This window comes from Crinia signifera, chromosome 2 (genome assembly GCF_055691185.1).
Source record: "Crinia signifera chromosome 2, ASM5569118v1, whole genome shotgun sequence".
In the NCBI taxonomy this organism is placed as follows: Eukaryota; Metazoa; Chordata; class Amphibia; order Anura; family Myobatrachidae; genus Crinia; species Crinia signifera.
In genome coordinates, this window is record NC_139218.1 from 149,401,304 (window position 1) to 149,423,642 (window position 22,339).

Genomic DNA, 22,339 nt, shown 5'->3' on the forward strand with positions numbered 1-22,339 from the left:
TCAAGTATTGTCACACATACACCTGTTGTCGACATTGTGTCAACTGTTTTCCAACGTGCCTCCAGAGACTCTGTGCTTCTGTCGTCCCCTGGTGACTAACATCATCTGTGTCATCTCCGACGTCCACCAGTTGCCGCACTCAAGTATTGTCACACATACACCTGTTGTTGACATCCTGTGTCAACTGTTTCCCAAAGTGTCTCCAGAGACTCCGACATTCTCTCCTGGTTATCGCCATCATAGACCAACGACTCCCAGGTCGTCATCTCCGGCTTCCAGGCCATCCTGCAGCTCCCAGGCTGCCAACTGTCATCACCGGCTCCAAGGCCATCCCGCAGCTCCCAGGCTGCCAACTACACCCCCGGCTCCCAGGCCGCCTCACAGCTCCCAGGCTGCCAACTACAACCCCGGCTCCCAGGCCGCCTCGCAGCTCCCAGGCTGTCTGCTATCACTCCCAGCCAGCGTCCAGAGGACCAGGGCAGGGGGCCGCGACCTGCTTGCCAGACGCAGCCAAGCCCATAGTTCCTTGCGGGACTCCCTGGTGAACACCGCTGGCAAGTTAGACTCCGCGCCCCTGCTTCTGGTCTCTGCCAACCCTCTGGTTCGCTGTGCCCGGGTCCCCAGTGTATGTCAGAGCAAGAGACTTTATATATATATATCTGCTCCCAGAATTACTCCTGTCTCAGTGACTCCCAAGGCTCCAGGCTTCCCAGCCTCACCTGAGAATCCGTCCTGTGTTCTCTGCTGTTGCTGCCGATACCACCTGTGCCTCCACTCGCCTCTCATCTGACTGCCGACATCCTACGTCGACAACTCCCGCAGCTTCCAGGCTGTCCACTGTCAACCCCGGCTTTCAGGCCGCCTCAACGCACGTCTCCAGTCTCCGTCCCAGCCTGCGCCCTCCACTGGTCCACCACGGTCACAGCCGGGAACACGAGAAACCCCGGTGCTGACAATGGCATTATGTGAAATGGGCATTACAGTTTAAATTTTTTGTGTGCCTGCGGCGCCCACTGACCCTGTTTCTGGTATGTGTGGGTGGAAAAGCCCATGTACATAAATAAGTCACCTTTTATTTAGTTTGCATTTATGCCCAGTAGGTGGTGATGGACACGCCCAGTAGGCGGTAATGTACACGCCCAGTAGGCGTGATGGGCACGCCCCTCCAATGGTGCACCCCCTAAGAAAATGGGCTGCGCACACCTATGAAGTCCACCAAACGTCAATGAATTCCCCCGCACGTGTGCGAATGGATGTTTAGCATAAACATCCATTCGCAGCTTGCGTGCGTGAAGGAAATCATTCCATGGTCGCCAACCATGGAATGATTTCTACAGCGCTTGCAGACCTCAAACACCTCTATGCGGGAAGTGGGCGGCTGCCAGACCCCCCCGCACCATCAGCAAATTACCATGGGAATGCCCAGTGTTTTCATGGGAATGCCGGTGAAACGATGTGAGTTCCCATGGACTCGACCGGCGCCCCACACCCCCCGCTCACAGTGCCCCAAGCGGCTGCACATGCGCATAAATGAATATGCGCATGCGCATTTGCCAAACATCGCTCACCTTTGTGAATTTGCCAACCAGAATAACCTCCCATGTCCCCAGTAGTTCAGGTTACAGATCATGTCCTGAGTAGTGCCAGTTACAGATCATGTCCTGAGTAGTGCCAGTTACAGATCATGTCCTGAGTAGTGCCAGTTACAGATCATGCTCCCAGTAGCAATAAAAAATACATTCCTGAAACTCATCCTGTATTTAATTTATTTATACTGTATTCCACTTGAAAATTATGTGTAGATTTGAAATAGAGTGGGATTATGTTAAGGGTGTAAAAGGGTTAATTGTTCAATTTAAATACTTAGATATACTGTTTCTGTATTGTTCTTCTGAAGACATTATCATTTTTTAAGTTAAGAAATGTGGCATAGCTTTTATAATGGCATTTAGAACACTGTTTTCCACTTATATTAGTGAGTGACAAACGCTCACTGGGGGATAACATACAATATGTAGCAAATAGCATTAATGTCTCATCTAAAGCCTGCCATATGATGAAAGACTCTCCCATGAGCCACGGGTAATACTGCTTTCATCACCAACATGTTCCCCTGATAGATTACTGCCATTATCCAACTCAGGTTATTTAATATCTCGTTATGTTACAATATATTAATGTAGGTACTTCAACTTTTTTTTATGTTTGTAAAAGGTAGTGCTATAGTGGCCACCAACCCCCCCCCCCCCCTATCTGCCCAAGAGCACGTCCATGTGGAACAAATCACGCCCCTTGATAAATTTCAGCCCCAGTGCTACATATAATTGGTACAGATCTACAGACCTGGCAACCAGGGAAATTTCTTTGGATAGGAATGGTCAACATTACAAAGATGAATATGCTCCCCAGGATCTTGTACTGTCTGCAAACTCTACACAGTTATCAGTTCCAGCTTCCTTTTTAAAGGATTTACAGAAATTAGGTTTTGACTTCCTCTGGCATGGCAGGGAGCCTAGGTTGTGCCACGACATCCCTTTTTCACAATAAATTTACTAGAGGTTTGAGGCTTCCTTGTTTTTTTGTTTTATTACCAAGCGGTCCATCTCAAAAGGTTATTGAAATGGCCAAAGGCCACCCCCAACTAAACAAAGGGTTCAAGTAGAACAGGTTGCTAGCTACCGTATATCCCTCTACAAGTTTTGCCTTGGTTGTCATATATTCAATACCAGTAATTGGTCATCCCACTATCCCCCCTACGATTTTGGTGGAAATATAGAAATTCCCCGGAATTTCTCCAGTCCCTTAACCCCACCTATGTGGACTATGTGAGAATATAAAAGAGACTCTCAGGGCACACTAACTAAATAATAATGGGGTATTCCACACCTTTCTGAGATCTTCAGGAAGAGCTGAATCACCCTAAATCTGAATACTGATATTACAGTCGCTTATGCCCAAAAGCTAATCAAACAGGCCTTACTCAGTGGGCATTATACTCCCTTTGATGCTTATTCTACCAGTATGAATCCCATCTTTCAAGCCATTTCTATACTATAATATAAGAAGGAGTGGCACACAGATCTTGACTTTTCACTCACTGATAAACAGTGGCTAGAAGCCTTCCAACTTCTAAATGCCCCCTCACAAAGTATTTCTGTTGTTGAGACGGTTTAGAATATAAGGTTTCTACCAGATGGTATCAATGTCCAAGTGTTTTAAATCAAATGTTCCCTGGTCTTCCTAATGTTTGCTGGCGTTGTTCCAAAGGTCCGGGGATGCCTGCTCATATTTAGTGGGCTTGCCCATCTTTGCCCGTCTTAAAGACCCTAATTATCCAAATTGAGGGTGAAATTGTAGGTGAAGAGGTTCCTGTGAATCCCATTTCAAAATAAAAAATCACTTTTAAGACATAAGAATAGCCACGGCGGTCATACCAATTGATTGGCATTTTCAATATCCTCCTTCTGTGAAAGATAGTTTGTATATGTCAATGGAGGAAATTTGCATGGCTGCTTCTGATCTTACCTCAATGTTTATCTCCACCTGGTTATACTGGTTAAAATACAAGGAATCCAATCAATATAAGACTATGATGGCATGATATGATATTTCTTCCATCTCTATGAAACCAGTATGCAAAATAATAGCCCAGGTTATATTGTGTCTGGATATTAACCAGTGGATGCCTGAACAAACACCCCCCCCCCCCCCTTCCTTTCTTTCCATTATTCATTGACTCCCCTCCTCTTTCTTTCTTTCTTTCTTGACATATTCTGTCTTTCACTGTTTTATATAAGAATTATGATGCATTGTATCAAGTATATAATACCCCCTTTCACAGTGCAAAAATAACCCAAGGGGACCTTTTGATTTTTGCCGGGTTGGTCTGGTCTCTGTGCGAAGTGAAAGGGCATTTTCAATTTCCCGAGTCCAACAACCCAGCATTCAGACCCAGGTTAAAAGAAGGGTACAACCCAGACCCAGATTGCTGTGCCATGTGAATGGGTAAGCCGGGTCGAGCGACCCGGGTCCCATTCACACTATGGAAGAAGCAGCGCATGGAGACAGCATCAGCTCCAATCGCTGCCTCCTTCCCACTCTGCCCCACCCCCTTTCTGACGTCAATGACCCATGTCCAAATCCCTAGGGGCAAATTTCAGGTAATGCAGATGATGTGCCATAGTGACAGCATTGAAACTCTGTCAACTGTGACCATAGTCATCTAAATCTCACCCCTTTATAATTTGAATTGCATCCCTAAATCAGCCTCGAAATTGTATATTTTAGTATACCGCCCTGTGTATGGGGCTACCGTATATAGGACATGAGAGTAGTAAATTGTGGAAATTGCTGCTTATTGACTTGCCCCTTAGATTAATATACCTCCCAGCTGTCCCGATTACAGGGGCAAAGGGGGGCAGGTTGAGGAATGCAGTGATCACCGCAAGGAGTCGCGCAGCTGCCAAGGGAGCGCTGGACACACCCTCAAAGTGACGGAAAGGTGCTCGGTCATGTGTAAGACCAAGCCCCTCCACACAAGCTCCAGCCCTTTATCGGGAATGGGAAAAAGAGTGGAGAAGTTTCCATCTAGTCCACTACCACTACTAGCTTCTATATTGTAAAATGTATTTGATAAAAGCTACATCAAATATGATTGGTTGATGGGGAAACCTCTCCACATGTGTACTTCTCCATTCTTTTCACTGCATGATACATCAACCCTTGTGTGCTTACAATTGCATTTGGAACTTCGGTATTTGTGTAGTTTCACAGCGCCAGCGCGCGCCCGCTCTAGCTTTGAATCCTGGCAGCTTGCCAAACTGCCTTACTTGTCTAAGCTACGTTATCAGCGTAGCACCTGTTTGAATCCTGGCAGCTCGCCACCTGCCTTACATCTGTAATCTACGTTATCGGCATCCTATGCTGACTCCACGACAGCCCAGCGCTGCTATTCCTAAGCTCCTGTCAAGCCTAGTGAGCGCCTCTCACACAGCGCTGGCGTCCGCATGATATCCTCTCTTCTGTGGAGAGGGGATCATGCGGGCGCCGGCGGAGAGGCGCTCTTTCTGTGTGTTATGTAGGAGCGTCTTAGATGCTCCAGCAATGAGACGTGCCTGCCTCTGATCTCTGAGTAGCTATTGCTCAGATATATGATATGGCAGGTGTGAATGTGTTCCTGAAATACCCCCACTATCCACGGCAGCCTGAAGCGTGGCGAGCGCAGTGAGCCCCGCAAGGGGACTCGTTACGCATCCTCACGGTCTTTTCATACAACCACCATCCACGTCGGTGTGGAGTTGATTTTATATAGTGTGGCGAGCGCTCTGTCCTCTCTCTCCCACTGCCTGTCTCTCTGCAGCTAAGGGTAGCAGGCCCCAGGTGCCTCCATCAGACATGGGCCCGGGTAATATGTACCCCCCCTCCCCCCACAGCACCACTGCAAAGTTTCACAGGGACGAAAACCTATGCAAATAAGACATACTCCCAAGCACTGCATAACATGTAAAGGCACACAATATATATTAGTTAATAAAGAATGGGGGAAATTTACTAAGATGTGTATTCTACTTCACATGTGATGTTGCTATGGGCAACCAATCAAATCCTGTCTTCTATCTTCTAGAGGGTGCTAAATAAATAAGAAGTAGATTCTGATTGGTTGCCCATAGCAACATGTGAAGTAGAATGCACATCTTAGTAAATTTCCCCCATTCTTTATTAACTAATATATATTGTGTGCCTTTACATGTTACGCAGTGCTTGGGAGTATGTCTTATTTGCATAGGTTTTCGTCCCTGTGAAACTTTACCTTGATATTGCATACTACTGTACAGTAACATACTAGGAATAATTCTGCTCAAAGTCAATTAACCAGTGGGATCCTAATTTGCTCAGAGGCAGGATAGACAGGCAATCTGTATGGTATGTGAATACCTTGTTTTGGAAGCAATGATCTGAGACTGGTCCGGTATAAGCTGCAGTCAATTTGGGGTACAATCAATGCTGTATGAGGTTGCAAATGTGGCTTTTATAGCTCAACTTGTTTCAACGTGTTCACGCGTCGTCTTCTTCTTCGTGAACACGTTGAAACGCGTTTGCAACCACATACAGCATTTATTGTACCCCAAATTGACTGCAGCTTATACCGGACCAGTTTACCTCCAGGATCCCACAAGTCTCAGATCATTGCAGCCAAAACAAGGTATTCACACACCATACAGACTGCCCGTCTATCCTGCCTCTGAGCAAATTAGGATCCCACTGGACAATTTCCGGACAATTCCTATATATACAGATTTGCAAGGAATCAAATTATTTTGCTGCCTCTCAATCGGGTAACTATAAGAAATCACAATGCTATGAACTGTTGCAACTCTTATTCAATGGAGCATTTATACTATCTATGATCGGTCACCCAATAACAGTGATCAGCAATTGCATACCCCCCCCCCTTTATTAATGAGAATTCTCTATTAAATTGTTTTATGATTTATGCAATGTATTAATAAATTTATGCTACTAACTTTTTCATGTGGTAGTGTGTCTCATTCTTTTTCTTGTCCTCAGAAGAGGCTCTGCACTCATATACTGGTTACTAGAATTAACTGTGCCCATTACTGATTGTATGCATTGTTGCTGGATACTTATTGCAATACAGTATTAATAGCAGTAGGTAGAATGGAAAGATCTGATACACTGGGCTATAATTATAGTTGGCTCCAGATTGATCCAATCCATTCAGGAGCCAGCTACAATATCAGCACAATGCATTGGCGCTGATCCAGCATAACACAGCGTCTCCAACAGATTCCCAGTATAAACTGAGTAATGGTTAATGCTGCAGCTCTCAAAGGAGGATCTGCACCCTGAACATGGGCACACATCATTTGTAAATCAATTAACTTTTATATATAATGATCTATTCCATCTTAATGGCATCAGAATTATTTGGCCTTTTGCGTAATAAAAAAATCTATCATTTATATTCTTGCCTGGGAGAGAAAATTGATACATCAGGAAAATGTTTTCCCATGAGAAGAACCATCTGAGACCTTACTCTGCTCCAAACCTCTCTACGGGCTGTAGGTCAACATATGAAAAGGGTCGACGGCCATTATGTTGACATGGTCAAAAGGTTGACATGAAAAGAGTCACCATAAGTTTGTCACTATTTTGTTCAAAAAAGGACTTGTTCATACTTTACCATCCCAGTGGACGTGAAATATAATAGTGCGCCGACATGCCAGGGGACACGGTACGCATAGACATAAAAAAACTAAACCACTCATGTTGACCTTTTGCATGTGTCGACCTTTTGACCCTGTCGACCTTTATGTGTTGACATAGTGCCTTTCGACCATTAGTGATCGATCTAATAACTGTCAACATAAATGTTGCGACCTAACGATATTGCATACCCTTCTCTATGGCAGGCTGGCCTCCAGATAGGGGCTTTGCGTTAGAGCATAGAATAATGGAGCTGTGCTGTATTTTCTACAGTACATTAAGGTCATTTGGTCCCATGGTTTCCACGCTATTGATGTGCTTTTATTAGTGGCTTTATTGTTAGTATAAGCATGTAAACATAGACATCAGTGGTTAGGGAGCTTATTGACGCAACTATACATTTGACATACTTAATTACTATGTTTCCATTAGCACAGATCCAGTGTTTACAGAAATCAATATTTCCACTATAACACATTTCTGCTAGTAATCCATCATAGTTTTCTGCAGCCACAACGCAAAACAATGTACAGCGTGTGATCGTTCCACTGTATGAGAAATGCCCACAGTGTTCTGCGCACACACACATGTACTGACAGGCTTGTGACTACTAATTACTGCTGCTGTTCTAAAGCAGATAAACCTGTTCGCTTACATGCTGATCAGACATATGTTTATCTCTCAAAATATACTGAGATAGAACATATTCAAAACATCGACATGAGTTTCCTTTTGCCAATGCCGACACCTGAGGTGAATGGATTAAATGAGGACTAAATTAGCGCATTCCAAATGTATCTAAAAATGTAAGAATAGAATTGTTAACATTAAACAATGGGCCCAATTTAGGTTTGTACATAAACCCAGGGATGTAACTAGATGTGTGCTAGCGATGCCTTGCCCACAGCACACTGTGGCGCATCCGCTGGCACACACCTTGGACCTTATTCTGATTGACCTGCAGTGCCGGCCACAACCACCCCTCCCCCCTGCACATGCTACTCCCCAAACTCCTGCAAATGGATGATTTACATAATCATCCATTCGCAGGCGCAGAGAAATCATTGGATGGTCAGCTATCCAATGATCTTTCCAGCGCTCGCAGTTCAGAGACACCCACGGAGGACCGAATCAATTAGAATAAGGTTCCTTGTCTGCAGAGCATTTCCCCCATTCTGCATCCTCTGAGGCTCCCCAGCTGCTGCAGGACAGAGAGGCCGGTGCTGAAGGAGCAGAGCAGCTGTGAGTAAGAGACAGCGGCCTGTAGGCTGAAGATTTCAAAAGACCCATTGAAATCAATGAGCGGTTGCTGATTGGATGAGAGAGCTGACTGTCAAGCCCTAGGTATGTCTTGTTAGATAGTGTTTTGGAGGAGTTGAGATGGTCAGTCTGGGTAAAGCTTCAGCTTGCACAGATGCCAGAGGTTTCCAATCATCTCTTCCGATGGTTATTATGGTGGTCCAGTGCTGCTAGCAGATTACAGAAGATGTCTGTATGCATAAGCAAGCTCCTGTGGACACAAAGTTGTAGAGTCCTGTACATATATGAATCAGACCCATTGTCTGATCTTACTAGCCAATGCATGCATACAGTAGCATGGATTTAACAAAGACGCAACTTTACAGCTTTGTTAGTTTAGCCATTATCATCTATCTGACCTAGTGCTACAATATCTGCAAAAAGGTGAGCTGGAATACTGCAGCTAAATATATTGTAGTAATTTCAGATCTGCAGATTAAAAAGCCATCATCATTTATATTGATTATGAGATTTACAAAGAGCACTATACATTCTACAGTATATGGGGAATACTGCACAACAGGGTATGGGTCATTGGGTCAACACATATTATTAATGTGTTGGCAATCATTGGGACGACCACAGAAGGTCAACATGGCTTAGGTTGACCCATGAAATGGGTCGACTTGGCTAAGGTCGACTGGGTTGGAAGGTCGACACAAGCTTTAGGATGACAATTTCTAGGTCGACAGTCAAAAGGTTGACATGAGTTTTTCACGTTTTGTCCCAAATGTCAACAAGGTCGACATGGAAGAAAAAGAAAAGAGCTCAGACACATACTGTATGATGGTTTTGGAATTTTGTTTTGTATATTATATCTATTAAATTATATAAAATGACCCACAATACTAGAGAACACTGCAGCAGTCTGTGGGAATCTCTGTATGAATTCCCCTAGATAGAATAGGAAATTGTAGGAAAAGAAAAATTATACAAATACTGTCGTAATAAAGATACATTTATTCTAGTGTAATTATGACACGTATAATTTAATATCACATATATAATAACACATACCTTAAAAATATATGGTACTTATGTAGTAACTGGGCTGCCGATTTTTTGATTGTATGCCTTAAGTTAAGGCATACAATCAGATGCGATGCGATGCGATATCGCATCGCATCGCATCGCATCCGATATCGGATGCGATGACCCGATTTTTCCATAGGAATCAATGTTAAAATGATTCCTATGGAAAAATGGGTCCTTTTCATACCCCTACTATCCAAGTGGACATGGAGTTGGATATAAACCTGTGGCGAGCGTAGCGAGCCACCGAGCCCGAAGCGTGGCGAGCGAAGCGAGCCCCGCGAGGGGACGGTATTCGTCCCCTCGCGGGGCTCGCTTCGCTCGCCACGCTTCGGGCTCGGTGGCTCGCTACGCTCGCCACAGGTTTATATCCAACTCCATGCCCACTTGGATAGTAGGGGTATGAAAAGGACCCATTTTTCCCATTGAATTCCATGTTAAAATGGACTCAGTCCATTTTAACATTGATTCCTATGGAAAAATCGGGTCATCGCATCGCATCGCATCGAATCGCATGGTCGCATGCGATGCGATGCGATCTCCCGATCCGACCCGATTTAGAAATCGGCAGCCCAGTTACTACATAAGTACCAAATATATATATAATAAAAAATGTAAAAAAATCAATAGGAGGACATACTAGAATTTAAAAGTCCACTTGGGTGTAATATAAATCCATGTTGGTGGTGTATATATGTCCTTGTAAAAAAATAAATGATTATTCACATTCACCTATTGAAAAAAATCACGCCAGTGTTCGTGACAAAACGTATTTAGGAACTTGAACAGGTGCTCCATTACCGGACCTCTACCCTGCTGCTATCCTAACGGTTCACCTGGCCCTCCTTCCCCCTAAACATGTGGTAGCGGCGCTCATATCCTGCCTGAGCCAGACATCTTGTCCACTCAGACAGAGCCTTGGTCCGCCCACACGATATACAAGTGGACCACACCGCACAGATCTCACTAAAGGCGGGATGCAGTAACATCCGCGGCCCATTTCCGCCACACATCACCGGCTATATGCGATAATTATTGCAAAGGATAACTCTTGCATTAAGAGCTCCTTTACGATGTGCCCGGCAATGTGTGAGCGGTCCCCGGCGGCTCTCCTCCCTTCTCCTGCCTGGCAGCTCCACTGGTCACTGGTCTAAGCAGCACAGCAGGAGGCTTCCCAGACAGAGGTGAGGGGGGCGCAGATTGGCGGGGGGCGCGCAGGGCAACGGGGGATGTGAAGGGAAGCCCATAGGCTTTTATGAGGTTAAACCAGCTAGAAGTAGCCCCCACAGCAAAAGCCCCGGCGGTGGGGCTTTACTGCATATGAAAATGCGGTTAAAAACCCTGAAAACTACCACATTTTTTGTTTAGTGCATCTCTCCCTAAAGGGATGCTGCAAGCCCCCGCCGCAAACGATTCCGACAGTGGTGCTCACCAAGACACGGGCCTGCCTGCTCAGTGACACACGTGTGTCATCTTCTGACACAGAAACCCAGTAGTGGTGCTAGAGGTCGCCGCCGCATATTAACAATTAAGGCTGAGGAACCGCGACTGCGATAAAGACGGAGCACGAATACCTTTCCAGTGTTCATTTGGGACCAAGACTTACCGGTGAATCAGAGATTTGTATGTATCAGATTATACCATCCTACTGGTGGAAACAGAGATTGATATTCCACCCAAACGTACTTTTAAATTCTAGTATGTCCTTCTGTTGATTTTTTTTTATTATTATTATTATTATTATATATACATACATTTTTAGGTATGTGTTATTATATATGTGATAATAAATTATATGTGTCATAATTACAATAGAATACATTTATGTTTATTATGACAGTATTGTTCAAATTTTTCAGTCATAGTTCATAATTTTGTTGCACATATGTGTAGCATATTTCTACGAACTACCGGTTATTACTTTGACAACATGTCACAATTTTTACCACCCATATATCTATAGTACACATGTGCAGTCTTTTCCTACAAACAATGGTCAACATGGACACCGTCAAAGTGTGCAGCGTCCCCTCGCATGGCTCATTGCACTGGCCATGCATTGGGCACACTATTCTCCCTCCACGCCCTAGTGGATAGTAGAGCATGAAATACCGCCACATGTCTGCTCAGTTTTTTTTTGGGACGACCTAGCCATTGTCCAACCCTGTTCACGTTAACCATGTCCTGCTATGGAAAGTCCTCCACCCGCAGGAAATCGGCAAATTGGGTAAAAAATGCTCAGTGTGTATGGACTGAGCATTTTCCATCCCATCAATTTTCCCCATCATTGGTCAGCATACATGCTGGGCAAAATCGCCCAGTGTGTATGGATCTTAAGACATATTAAGTGCTGGAACATCCAGAAGTAGCAGCAGTGGCGTAACTTGAATTTTTGGTCTACAGTATGTTGGTCGACAATCATTAGGTTGACACCATTAGGTTGACATGGGTCTAGGTCGACATGGGTTTAGGTTGACAGGACATTAGGTCGACAGGACATTAGGTCGACAGTGTCCGGGTCGACAGTCAAAAGGTCGACATGGGGTTTTTCCGTTTTTTACATGAATGTCAAAACAGTGAACATGGACACAGTTTGAAGTGCACCGCATCCCCTCGCATCGCTCGCTTCGCTTGCGATGCTTCGGGCATGGTGCCTTGCTGCATTTGGCACACTATTTCATTCTCCTACCACACCCTAGTGGTTGGTAGGGCATGAAATACCGCCTGTCAGCACATGTAGGCTTAAAAAAACTGTGAAAAAGCCCATGTTGACCTTTTGACTGTCGACCTAGACACTGTCGAGCTAATGCTTGTGTCGACCTAATGACCTGTCAACCTAAACCCATGTCGACCTATCACCTAATGGTGTCGACATAATGCTTGTCGGCCAACATACTGTAGACCACCGTATCCCGGTGCTAAAAGCAGTAGAGTACAAGGACTGAGGAGTCAAAAATTGAAGTATTTGGCTGTAGCAGAGACAGTCGCCAATGGGCTGGAATGCGACAGTGTCTGCAGGCAACAGTAAAGTGCGGTGGAGGTTTCTTGCAAGGTTGGCTGCATTTCAGCAAATGAAGTTGTGGTTTTGGTCAGGATTAATGCTGAGAAATACAGACAGGTACTGTACTTACCCATCATGCAATACCATCATGGAAGCATCTGATTGGCTTAAAATTTATTCTGCAGCTGGACAACGGCCCCAAACATACACCTAATGTTATTAAGAAAAGTCACTTTAAAAAATAACATGGAGTCCTGGAAAAGATGATCTGGCCCACAGAGCCTGGTCAGAAGGATTTTAGCAATGCTACATCCTCAGAAGGATTAGTTAGTTCTCCAAAATATTTGGTGCAACCTCTCTGCCAAGATCCTTCAAAAGCTGGGTGCAAGTGTACTTAATAGAACCGATGATGTTATGAAGGCAACAAATAATGATTTGATTTAGATTTCTGCTCTATGAAAAAAATATATATTAACACTTTTTTATACTAGTTTTTAAAGCATTCTTCCATTGTTGCATTTTTTCCACACCTACCAAAAACATTTGCATACAGTAGTTCTGTATGTGTTAGCACATTAGCTGTGGAGTTACCACACAAGCAATGGGTTTTTAATTGAATCACTCTTGACATTAGAGCTTGGAGCTACAAGTCTGGGGTAATCAGCATAGCTAATTCAATTTGGCCCATAGTGGCCTCAAAGTTACATTTAAGGTTTGTGATTGTAGCCTTGGAAGTCAGATGAGAAAAAAGGTGAGGGATAAGTACTAGAATGAAGATGCCGACAAGAATACAAATCTTGAACCAAACAATAATCTTTAGTAAGTAAACGGAGTAACAGTACACATACTATACTAGTTGGCTACAGTATGTCATTTTGAGTCCAGAGAAAAATAAACGTTGCAATTCAGACATACTGTAATAATTACTGGGGGAAAAAATCTAAATTTTCATACTTTTTAAAGTGATGGCTATCCTGATTGCCAGTATTCCAAGGGAAAATATATTGAAATAATTCCTATTATTGTAAATCAGTTGCTTGATTTGTGGCACTAGAATTTTCTGGAGGGGACAGTTATGCCCCATACACACAGCGCAATTTCAGCCCATTTTCTAAACGATCTGACTAGAAGATGACCCTACATTGCTCTGTGTTTAATAACAAAGATAGAATTATTATTAATAATTATAATTATTTGTTGTTTTTGACAATATTGCTGCTAATTCTTTAACAGAAGTTAAAGTATGGATCACCTCTACATAAGTATACATAAGTATACATAAGTATACTCCTATTCAAGACAATACCCTAAAGGTGCAAACACACTGCACAGCCTTTTTGATCAATTTCGTTCATTTTGGTCCTTCTGAACGATATTGTTAAAAAAATCTTTCAAGGTGTATGCAACGAATGACGAATCACGATGCGCATACCCGCCAGTTGTTTATCAAGGTTGCTCGTCAACTGTGCATGCAGCTCAATTTGGATACCTTTCGTCTTTCAAAATTGGTCATCAGTGTCTTTCAGTGTACACACTGAAAGATATTTTGACCAATATTGTTAGGAAGGGCCAAAATTAATGGCTCCAGAGGGGGGCTGCAGTACAGTTCAAAATTCAAATAGAGCAGGCACAGCAACTGCCATTCAAAGCCGACTCACTCAGGGCCGGTGCTAGGGTGTTTGGCGCCTTCCCCACCTTAACTCATAAATGGATGTGCGCCAAAGAGTTGTGGTGGAGAGAGGAATGTCTGGAGAGAGAGAGACACATAGGAGAGAGCGAGACATAGGGCAGATAAAGACATGGAGAGAGAGACTGATAGAGAGAAATGGAAAGAAATATGGAGAGAGAGAGAGAGAGAGAGAGAGAGAGAGAGAGAGAGAGAGAGAGAGAGAGAGAGAGAGAGAGAGAGAGAGAGAGAGAGAGAGAGAGAGAGATATGGGGGAGAGAGCGAGACATGGAGAGAGGGACATGGTGGATGAAAAGATAGAAAAAAGACAAAAAAAATACTATCATATATATATATATATATATATATATATATATATATATATGTGTGTACAGTAAGTTTAAAAAAGTACAATAAAGTAAAGACCATATCTATGAAACATAGGTGGGGACAGACCTGTATTGCAAAAAAATATATAAGGAATGGCTGAATTAAAAATGAATATGAAAATACTGATAAAAGTACTTAACTTCTTAAATTATGTCCATTAAGACTGAAACGCTGAATAGCAGTGCCAATAGGACTTGCTCCTGTGCAGGCAAACATTGCTACTTTATACAGTACAACGTGCAGGCAAGTGTCTGACTTACTTGCAGTTTGTGCCTATCAGGAGGGAAATGCTGCAGTAACATGGTCGGCAACACAAGCTGTCAAAGCCACATGGGTAGTTCTAATAACTTCTCCCTGCCTACCCTGGATGGAGGTGGAGCTGCTATCACTGCCTGGATGGAAGGGGAGCTGCTAGCACTGCCTGGATGGAAGGGGAGCTGCTAGCACTGCCTGGATGGAGATGAAGCTGCTAGCACTGCCTGGATGGAGGGGAAGCTGCTAGCACTGCCTAGCTGGAGGTTTCTCTGCAGCTTCTATGTACCGATTGAAGCAAGCCGAGGTGCATAGTACAGGGGATGGGGCACTGGGTGGTCGGCTGTTTACAACTGCGGCAGGGTACAGCAGCAACATGAGCATAGCATAGAGAGCGCCTATTCAGTCCGGCGCCTACCTGCTTTGCAGAAGTAGCTGAGTGGGTATCGCCAACCCTGGACTCACTGGCAGTTGGTATTGCTCCACTATTTGAATTTTGAAATGTGTTGCAGCCCCTCCTCTGTAGCCATCACTCCTTTTAGGGATAAAAGACCCCCTGATTCAAATAATGTTGATCAAATTAAAGTCTGAAGCAAAGCTGTGAAAATAAAGAGAATGCTAAGAAAGGTAATGATAATGTTACAGACATGCACAACATAGGGAAAGACTACAAAACAATATCAGTAAACTGCATTTGCCAAGGTTTTTTATCCTTAACCATCCTGCATCCAGCCACAGATCCACAGCCAAAGTTATCTTGCTTTAAGTACGGTAAGGAGCCATTTCATTTCTGGACTGGTAATTATCCCTATTGGGAAATGTATCTATTGGACTGATATCACTGGGACCTAAGCAGTATAATTATATGAGTGAATAATCAGAGTGAAATTGCCTGCCTACATAACATCATCTCTATATATATATATGGATTCAGTATTGAATCCCGGCGTTCAGAATCCCGATGCCGGAATCCCGACAGCCGAAATGCCGACAAGGGGGGGACGTGGATCGCCCCCCCTTGCGGGCCCGGTCCCTCGCTACGCTCGGCACGCTATTTTATTCTCCCTCCAGGGGTGTCGTGGACACCCCAGGAGGGAGAAAGTGTCGGCATTTCGGCGGTCGGGATTCCGGCGTCGGGATTCTGAACGCCGGGATCCCGACCGCCGGGATCTTAACTGCATTATATATATATATATATATATATATATAGTATCAGTGAGTCTCCGAAACTCTGCCATCTGCTAGCAGAAACGACATCTCTTTCTCAAACATGCACAAACACAGACGGTAGCAGACTAGCTTTCGAAGCTTTTGCTTCGAGCGAAATTACTAGTTTGTCAGTTTTAATTGATTTCGTTTTCTGCATGGAAGCTTTTTTAAATTATATTTTGAATGTTGAATATTGTGTTTACTAGCCGAACCATATATACATTTTTTTAATCTGCATATACAGTATATATATTGACATAACCAGTATTTCCTCCACAGTTTCAGGCCTGATTCAGATGTAGACAGATTTGCAATATAACACACAAGCAGCTTTGCAAATCCATCCACTGACAATGCAAATGCAGAAGGATGTGTCAGCCACCTACTTGCTGCACTTGTAATCCCTGGTCTGTGACCGCGGTTGCATCCTGGGATCAACATCGGGACCAACGGTCGCAATGTTCCACACAGATGACCAGTTGAGTACACCTCAGGCTGGAGGTCACAGGGTGCCTTGCGAGGCCAGGAAATATGCATCCAAAGATGCAGACCCTGGCTTTGCCCCTCACAGAAAATGGCTCTGCACCACTCCCGGAACGCCTCTGCCTGCCAGTCACTGAGGACCTGTTCTGCAAATTGCGCAGAACAGGTCCTGCACCTGTGCAGATTGCTGATAATGGAGACTGCATGGACATTTCAATTGGTATGTGCTGCTGATTCAGGCCCTCTGTTTGCAAAATGACAAGGTTGGTACTTTGGGGTTTATGTATTAAGCCTTAAATATAGATACAGTGGAGAGAAAAAAGTACAATCCAACCATTACACACATTACACCAGGTAGAGCCCCCCTTACACATTATTCCAAGTAATCCTTATATACATTAGACTAGGTAGAGCCCCCCTATACATAATGACAAACAGAGCCCCCTAGACACACTCCAGGTAGAGAAGGAGAGAGAGAGAGAGAGAGAGGGAGGGGAGCGAGCAATACTTGACTCTAGCACCCTGCTGAGAACTCTGATGGGGTGGACACTTCCCAGATACTTGTAAATCGCGGCACTCAGAGCCATTGAGGTAGCACACACATGCACACACCACCCGCGCTGCATCTTTTGTGCGGTTGCAGCCTCGGAGGAACAAAATGTTTATGCTATTTCAGCAACGTTCTTAGCTGGGGTGAAGCAGAGCTGTGGGCAATGGAGGCAGTCCATAACTGGGTGCAGTGTGAGCAGTGGGCCCTTGAAGCAGCTACTCTCCATAGCTACACCACTAAACATTAGTAACAAAATATTATTCTGAAGTTTTGAACGTATTGATACTAACATTGCTGTCTGCAATATGTTGTTTCTTGTTCGCTACTATACATGTGCTGTTATTTCATTTCTTCTTACTCAGCACAGTGTACATGATTAATGTGATGCATATTCAATAAATTCCAAATGCAATTTGGCCTTGTTTGAATTCATCATTAAGCATACAGTATAAGTATGTTTTCAGTGTACAGCATTAAATGCATACCTCCCAACTTCTGGTCCTGTTGGTTCGGGACCAGTGGCGTAACTACAGCACCGCAGCCCCCGCGGTCGCGGGGAGGCGCTGGGTAAGTGCGGGCGCCGGGGGGCTGCGGTGCTATTATAATGCCCCATCCCCCGCAGCTTTACCTATGTTCGCTGCGGCGGTCCTGGCTACCCTGGCTTCATTCTGATGCTATTTCGACGGGCTATCATAAAATGTCCGCCCCCATATAGCAAACTGTTCTATGAAACTGTCTGCTGTATGGGGGCGGTCATTTTGTGATAGTCTGTGTTTAGCATCAGAATGAAGCCAGGAGGGGAGCCGGGACCAGCGCAGCGAATACAGGTAAATATGCGGGGGATGGGGGGGGGGGGTCTGGGCGGCCGGGGTGGTGGAGGGGGGGCGTGCTTTATTATTGGCAGGGGGGCGCCCAAATTATAGTTACGCCGCTGTTCGGGACACAAATAAAAAGGGGTTGTGGCCTCGCGGGATGACACCTCCTAAGGGCTGCACCCCTGTTTTCTGTCGATCAGCGTCGCTGAATAGACACAGCATCTATTCCCTTCAGGCTGGGGGGGACTCCCAACTGTCCCCGTCCCCCCCATCCACCGCGGGACAATGGCAGCCCCGGGCGGGTCGGTGGTACATCCCCAAAAACCGGGACATTCCCAGGTTAGGCGGGACAGTTGGGAGGTATGCTAAATGTTATTTTATTGTGAACATTGTACTATCTGCAACATGTGGGCATTAACTATATTTATTGTATGTGCTGTTTTCTATGCCATTAAAGCAATAAATATCCTGGGTGGACCCCGGGTTTTTGCCCAGTCCAGCAGGGTGAGCCTGAGGTGTGAAAGGGCCATTTTCAATACCCTGGGTCCAGCAACCCGGCAATCTGACCCAGGGTAAAAAGCAGTGTTTTACACTGGTTGGAACCGGGTTGAAAGGCAGTCTGTACGGGAACCCCGGGTCGAGCAACCCGGATCCTGTTCACTGCAATGTCAGTGCTGCCTTTTACTCCCCCGCCCCACGGCAGCTCTGCCCTGGGCCCCTGTCTGACGTCAGGGTCCGCACCCAGCAATATCCCGGGTGCTGACTGGGCATGATTTATCACAAATGCTGAGTCGCTCCTGGGCATGACACGGCATTTGCAATGTGAAACTGTGATTAACTAAAGAAAGATTCGCAATTAGCATCCTTATAGCTGACAACAGCAGCAATACACTTTTATCTATAAAAGTACATACTAGTTACAGTACACTCTTATCTGTGCACATCAGCATTTATCAGCACAGATACATTTTTAATTATTAACAGTTTCTTATATAGCACACACATTGGACCGAATGGCCCCCACACACACATACAGCCAGCGAAGGCACGCCTATAACACATGCGAACATGGTCGTTCGTAACGACTGACAATGGGGAGTGGCCTCAGAGTGCACGCACAATTACATGTTCTTTCGGGCCTTGGCGTGTTCGCAAGCCCAACCACTGGGTGTGCGAGTGAACAGGCTCTGCAGGTGATTTCATTTGTAACTCATAGAATACGCACGCAGCCAAACCATTCTCAACCATTTATTTAATGACATGATGTTAGTCATGATGGTGTGTCACACCATAGAATAACATTTTAATTTTTGTTCCTAAAATATTGTACTGCGCAATGTTTTATCAGCTTTTATAAAAATATTATGTACAGTATCTATATCTACATTCACAGCAATATAGACCATGCGAAAGTCATATCTATGAGATACAGTACTGTACAGTAGGGAGCGAGTGCTACAGTGGATTACATGCGTTTTTGCACTTAATAAGAACCAAACCAGGAATACTATAGCTCAGTGGTTCCCAAACTTTTTTGAATCACGGCACCCTGGAGCATCAAAATATTTTTAAGGCACCCCTAGGCCAAATTCTTCTTATCGAGAAATTCAGAATAAAAAGTGCATTGTGTGTATATGTCACAATTATCTGGTGAGGGACAGGATTTGCTTCTGTTTGTCCAAATATATTATGATTGGCAGCCACCAGCACTGGTTTTGCCTTGTACCATGACCATAAATAATATGAATTGATCCTGGTCCACCAATCCAAGGCACCCCAGCAAGTGTCATGAGGCACCCCAGGGTGCCTAGGCACACAGTTTGGGAACCACTGCTATAGCTGCTTCTGAGAATAAAAGCCAGAACTTAGTACACAGAGTAAAGACAAAATCACTAGATAACAGGACTCTATAGAGTGATCGAGCAGTAGCGTGGCATTGTATTTTGTAGATTTTTTTTTTTTTTACAAAACATATAAAGCATGAAAGGTAGAAATGTTTAATAGTGTGCTTACAGTGTGCCTGCATTGAGTAAATGTGGTTACTTAATTGTTTAATGAGTGAAAATTGTATGGTGCATGGGTGAGTAGTGTACAGGTGCATGTATTTTAGCTATTGTACGTATTGATTGGGGTTGCAATGTTGGTCCGTTAAGCGGTTGCCCTGCGAGGCCTGAGACTTGCATTTTGAGAGCAAATTATTTTGTCCGAGTGCTCGCACAGTGCTGCAAGGCCACCGCTCAGCACTTGAAGTCACCACCCTTGTGCCACAGTTTCGCCCACTTTTGAGGTGCCCATCTATACGCCCACATAATGCCTACTTTGCTAGTGTTCGCTCATAAGCATATTTCCGTTTGAAAGGTTGCATTCATATATGGTTGGCCAAACTGCATGCACAGTCTAATGTCGGGCAGCGTCTGAGCTTGTGCTACAGCCAATCGCTGTGCTTGTAAAGAAACTCCATAATGGCAGACCTGGCATAATCTGAAAACTACTGTAGATTAGGTGTTCGATGCATGGCAGCAGGATAAATGAGATGCGGAATGGTAGGTAACTATGCTCTAAAAGGTTTAGTAAATAGATTGCAGATATAAAGGAGCAGATATAACAATGACTGATATTCTTGTTATCATTTATGACAAATTTTAAATGGGGCTCCAATAAATCAGCTCCTACCTGTCATGTGTTTGTAAAATGACAGGAGCTGGTTGGTTGGCTCACCGTTAATAATGTGCGAGTGATAACAAAAACATAATTTGTTTTGAAATTTGCCCCAGTACCAATTAATGAGATTTTAATGTAATTTTTTAACACTAAAAGGTCGACATACACAAGGTCGACAGTGACAAAAGGTAAGTATGCACTAGGTCAGTATGCAAAAGGTTAACACAAGCCAAATGTCGCCAGTCAACTTTTCTGAGTGTTGATACTTGAGCACATGGACCTCCAATTAGTGTAGTGCATACTCTCAAATGGCTTGCTTCAATCGCCATGCTTCTGAGTCCGTGTGAACTCTTTCATGTGATGACCAATACAATGTCAACCTTTTCCCAAGGTCAACCTAGTGCACATTAACCTTTTGTCAATGTTGACCTTGTGCATGTCCACCATTTGGTTTTCGACCTATTGACAGTGTCTAGACACCGTCGGCCTATCTTCGGATGGTCTTGGGATATAGAATCCATCATGTTTAAGTTGACAATACCGTGATGTTTATGCAAAACCAGTGCTGCGGGGATATTTCTTGGCCGGCAGGGGGGCAGGTATTCGCTTGCTCGGTGGCCGGCGTTAGGAGGCTCCCTATGCAGCGAACTACTGCTGCTTAGCGAGCCAACCAGAATGACCCCCCCAGTGTATATGCACCAAATAGTTTGTCCAGGACACCGGGGAAGTTTAAAGGAAATTTGTCACCAATATCTTTTAGTGCATACGGCTATAGAATGGAATCACAATGTAATGGAAATAACATCAATAGTTATATATAATCAGTATTTGGAACAGTATCACATACTGTAAGTACTGAGCACTTTTATTGAAACCATGTGTTGATGAATTGTTTTAGAACAGCATTGGCCCTTGAAGCAGCTACTCTCCATAGTTACACCACTAAACATTAGTAACAAAATATTATTCTGAAGTTTTGAACGTATTGATACTAACATTGCTGTCTGCAATATGTTGTTTCTTGTTCGCTACTATATATGTGCTGTTATTTCATTTCTTCTTACTCAGCACAGTGTACATGATTAATGTGATGCATATTCAATAAATTCCAAATGCAATTTGGCCTTGTTTGAATTCATCATTAAGCATATAGTATAAGTATGTTTTCAGTGTACAGCATTAAATGCATACCTCCCAACTTCTGGTCCTGTTGGTTCGGGACCAGTGGCGTAACTACAGCACCGCAGCCCCCGCGGTCGCGAGGAGGCGCTGGGTAAGTGCGGGCGCCGGGGGGCTGCGGTGCTATTATAATGCCCCATCCCCCGCAGCTTTACCTATGTTCGCTGCGGCGGTCACGGCTCCCCTGGCTTCATTCTGATGCTATTTCGACGGGCTATCATAAAATGTCCGCCCCCATATAGCAAACTGTTCTATGAAACTGTCTGCTGTATGGGGGCGGCCATTTTGTGATAGTCTGTGTTTAGCATCAGAATGAAGCCAGGAGGGGAGCCGGGACCAGCGCAGCGAATACAGGTAAATATGCGGGGGATGGGGGGGGGGCATGGGCGGCCGGGGTGGTGGAGGGGGGGCGTGCTTTATTATTGGCAGGGGGGCGCCCAAATTATAGTTACGCCGCTGTTCGGGACACAAATAAAAAGGGGGCATAGCCTATGAAAAAGGGTTGTGGCCTCGCGGGATGACACCTCCTAAGGGCTGCACCCCTGTTTTCTGTCGATCAGCGTCGCTGAATAGAC

General features: G+C 44.5%; 1 protein-coding gene across 2 annotated transcripts in view; it reads right to left on the reverse strand.

Moving 5' to 3' along the window:
- Positions 1-22,339, reverse strand: part of BAK1 (BCL2 antagonist/killer 1) — an 85,135-nt gene that overhangs the window by 57,517 nt on the left and 5,279 nt on the right. The window contains exon 1 of one of the 2 annotated variants that reach the window (XM_083173099.1): positions 14,876-15,005. The exons of the other annotated variant lie outside the window; for it this stretch is intronic. The gene's annotated coding sequence lies outside the window, so the exon portion shown is untranslated. Of the gene's footprint in view, positions 1-14,875; positions 15,006-22,339 lie in introns of those variants that run through there. 2 annotated transcript variants of the gene reach the window in all.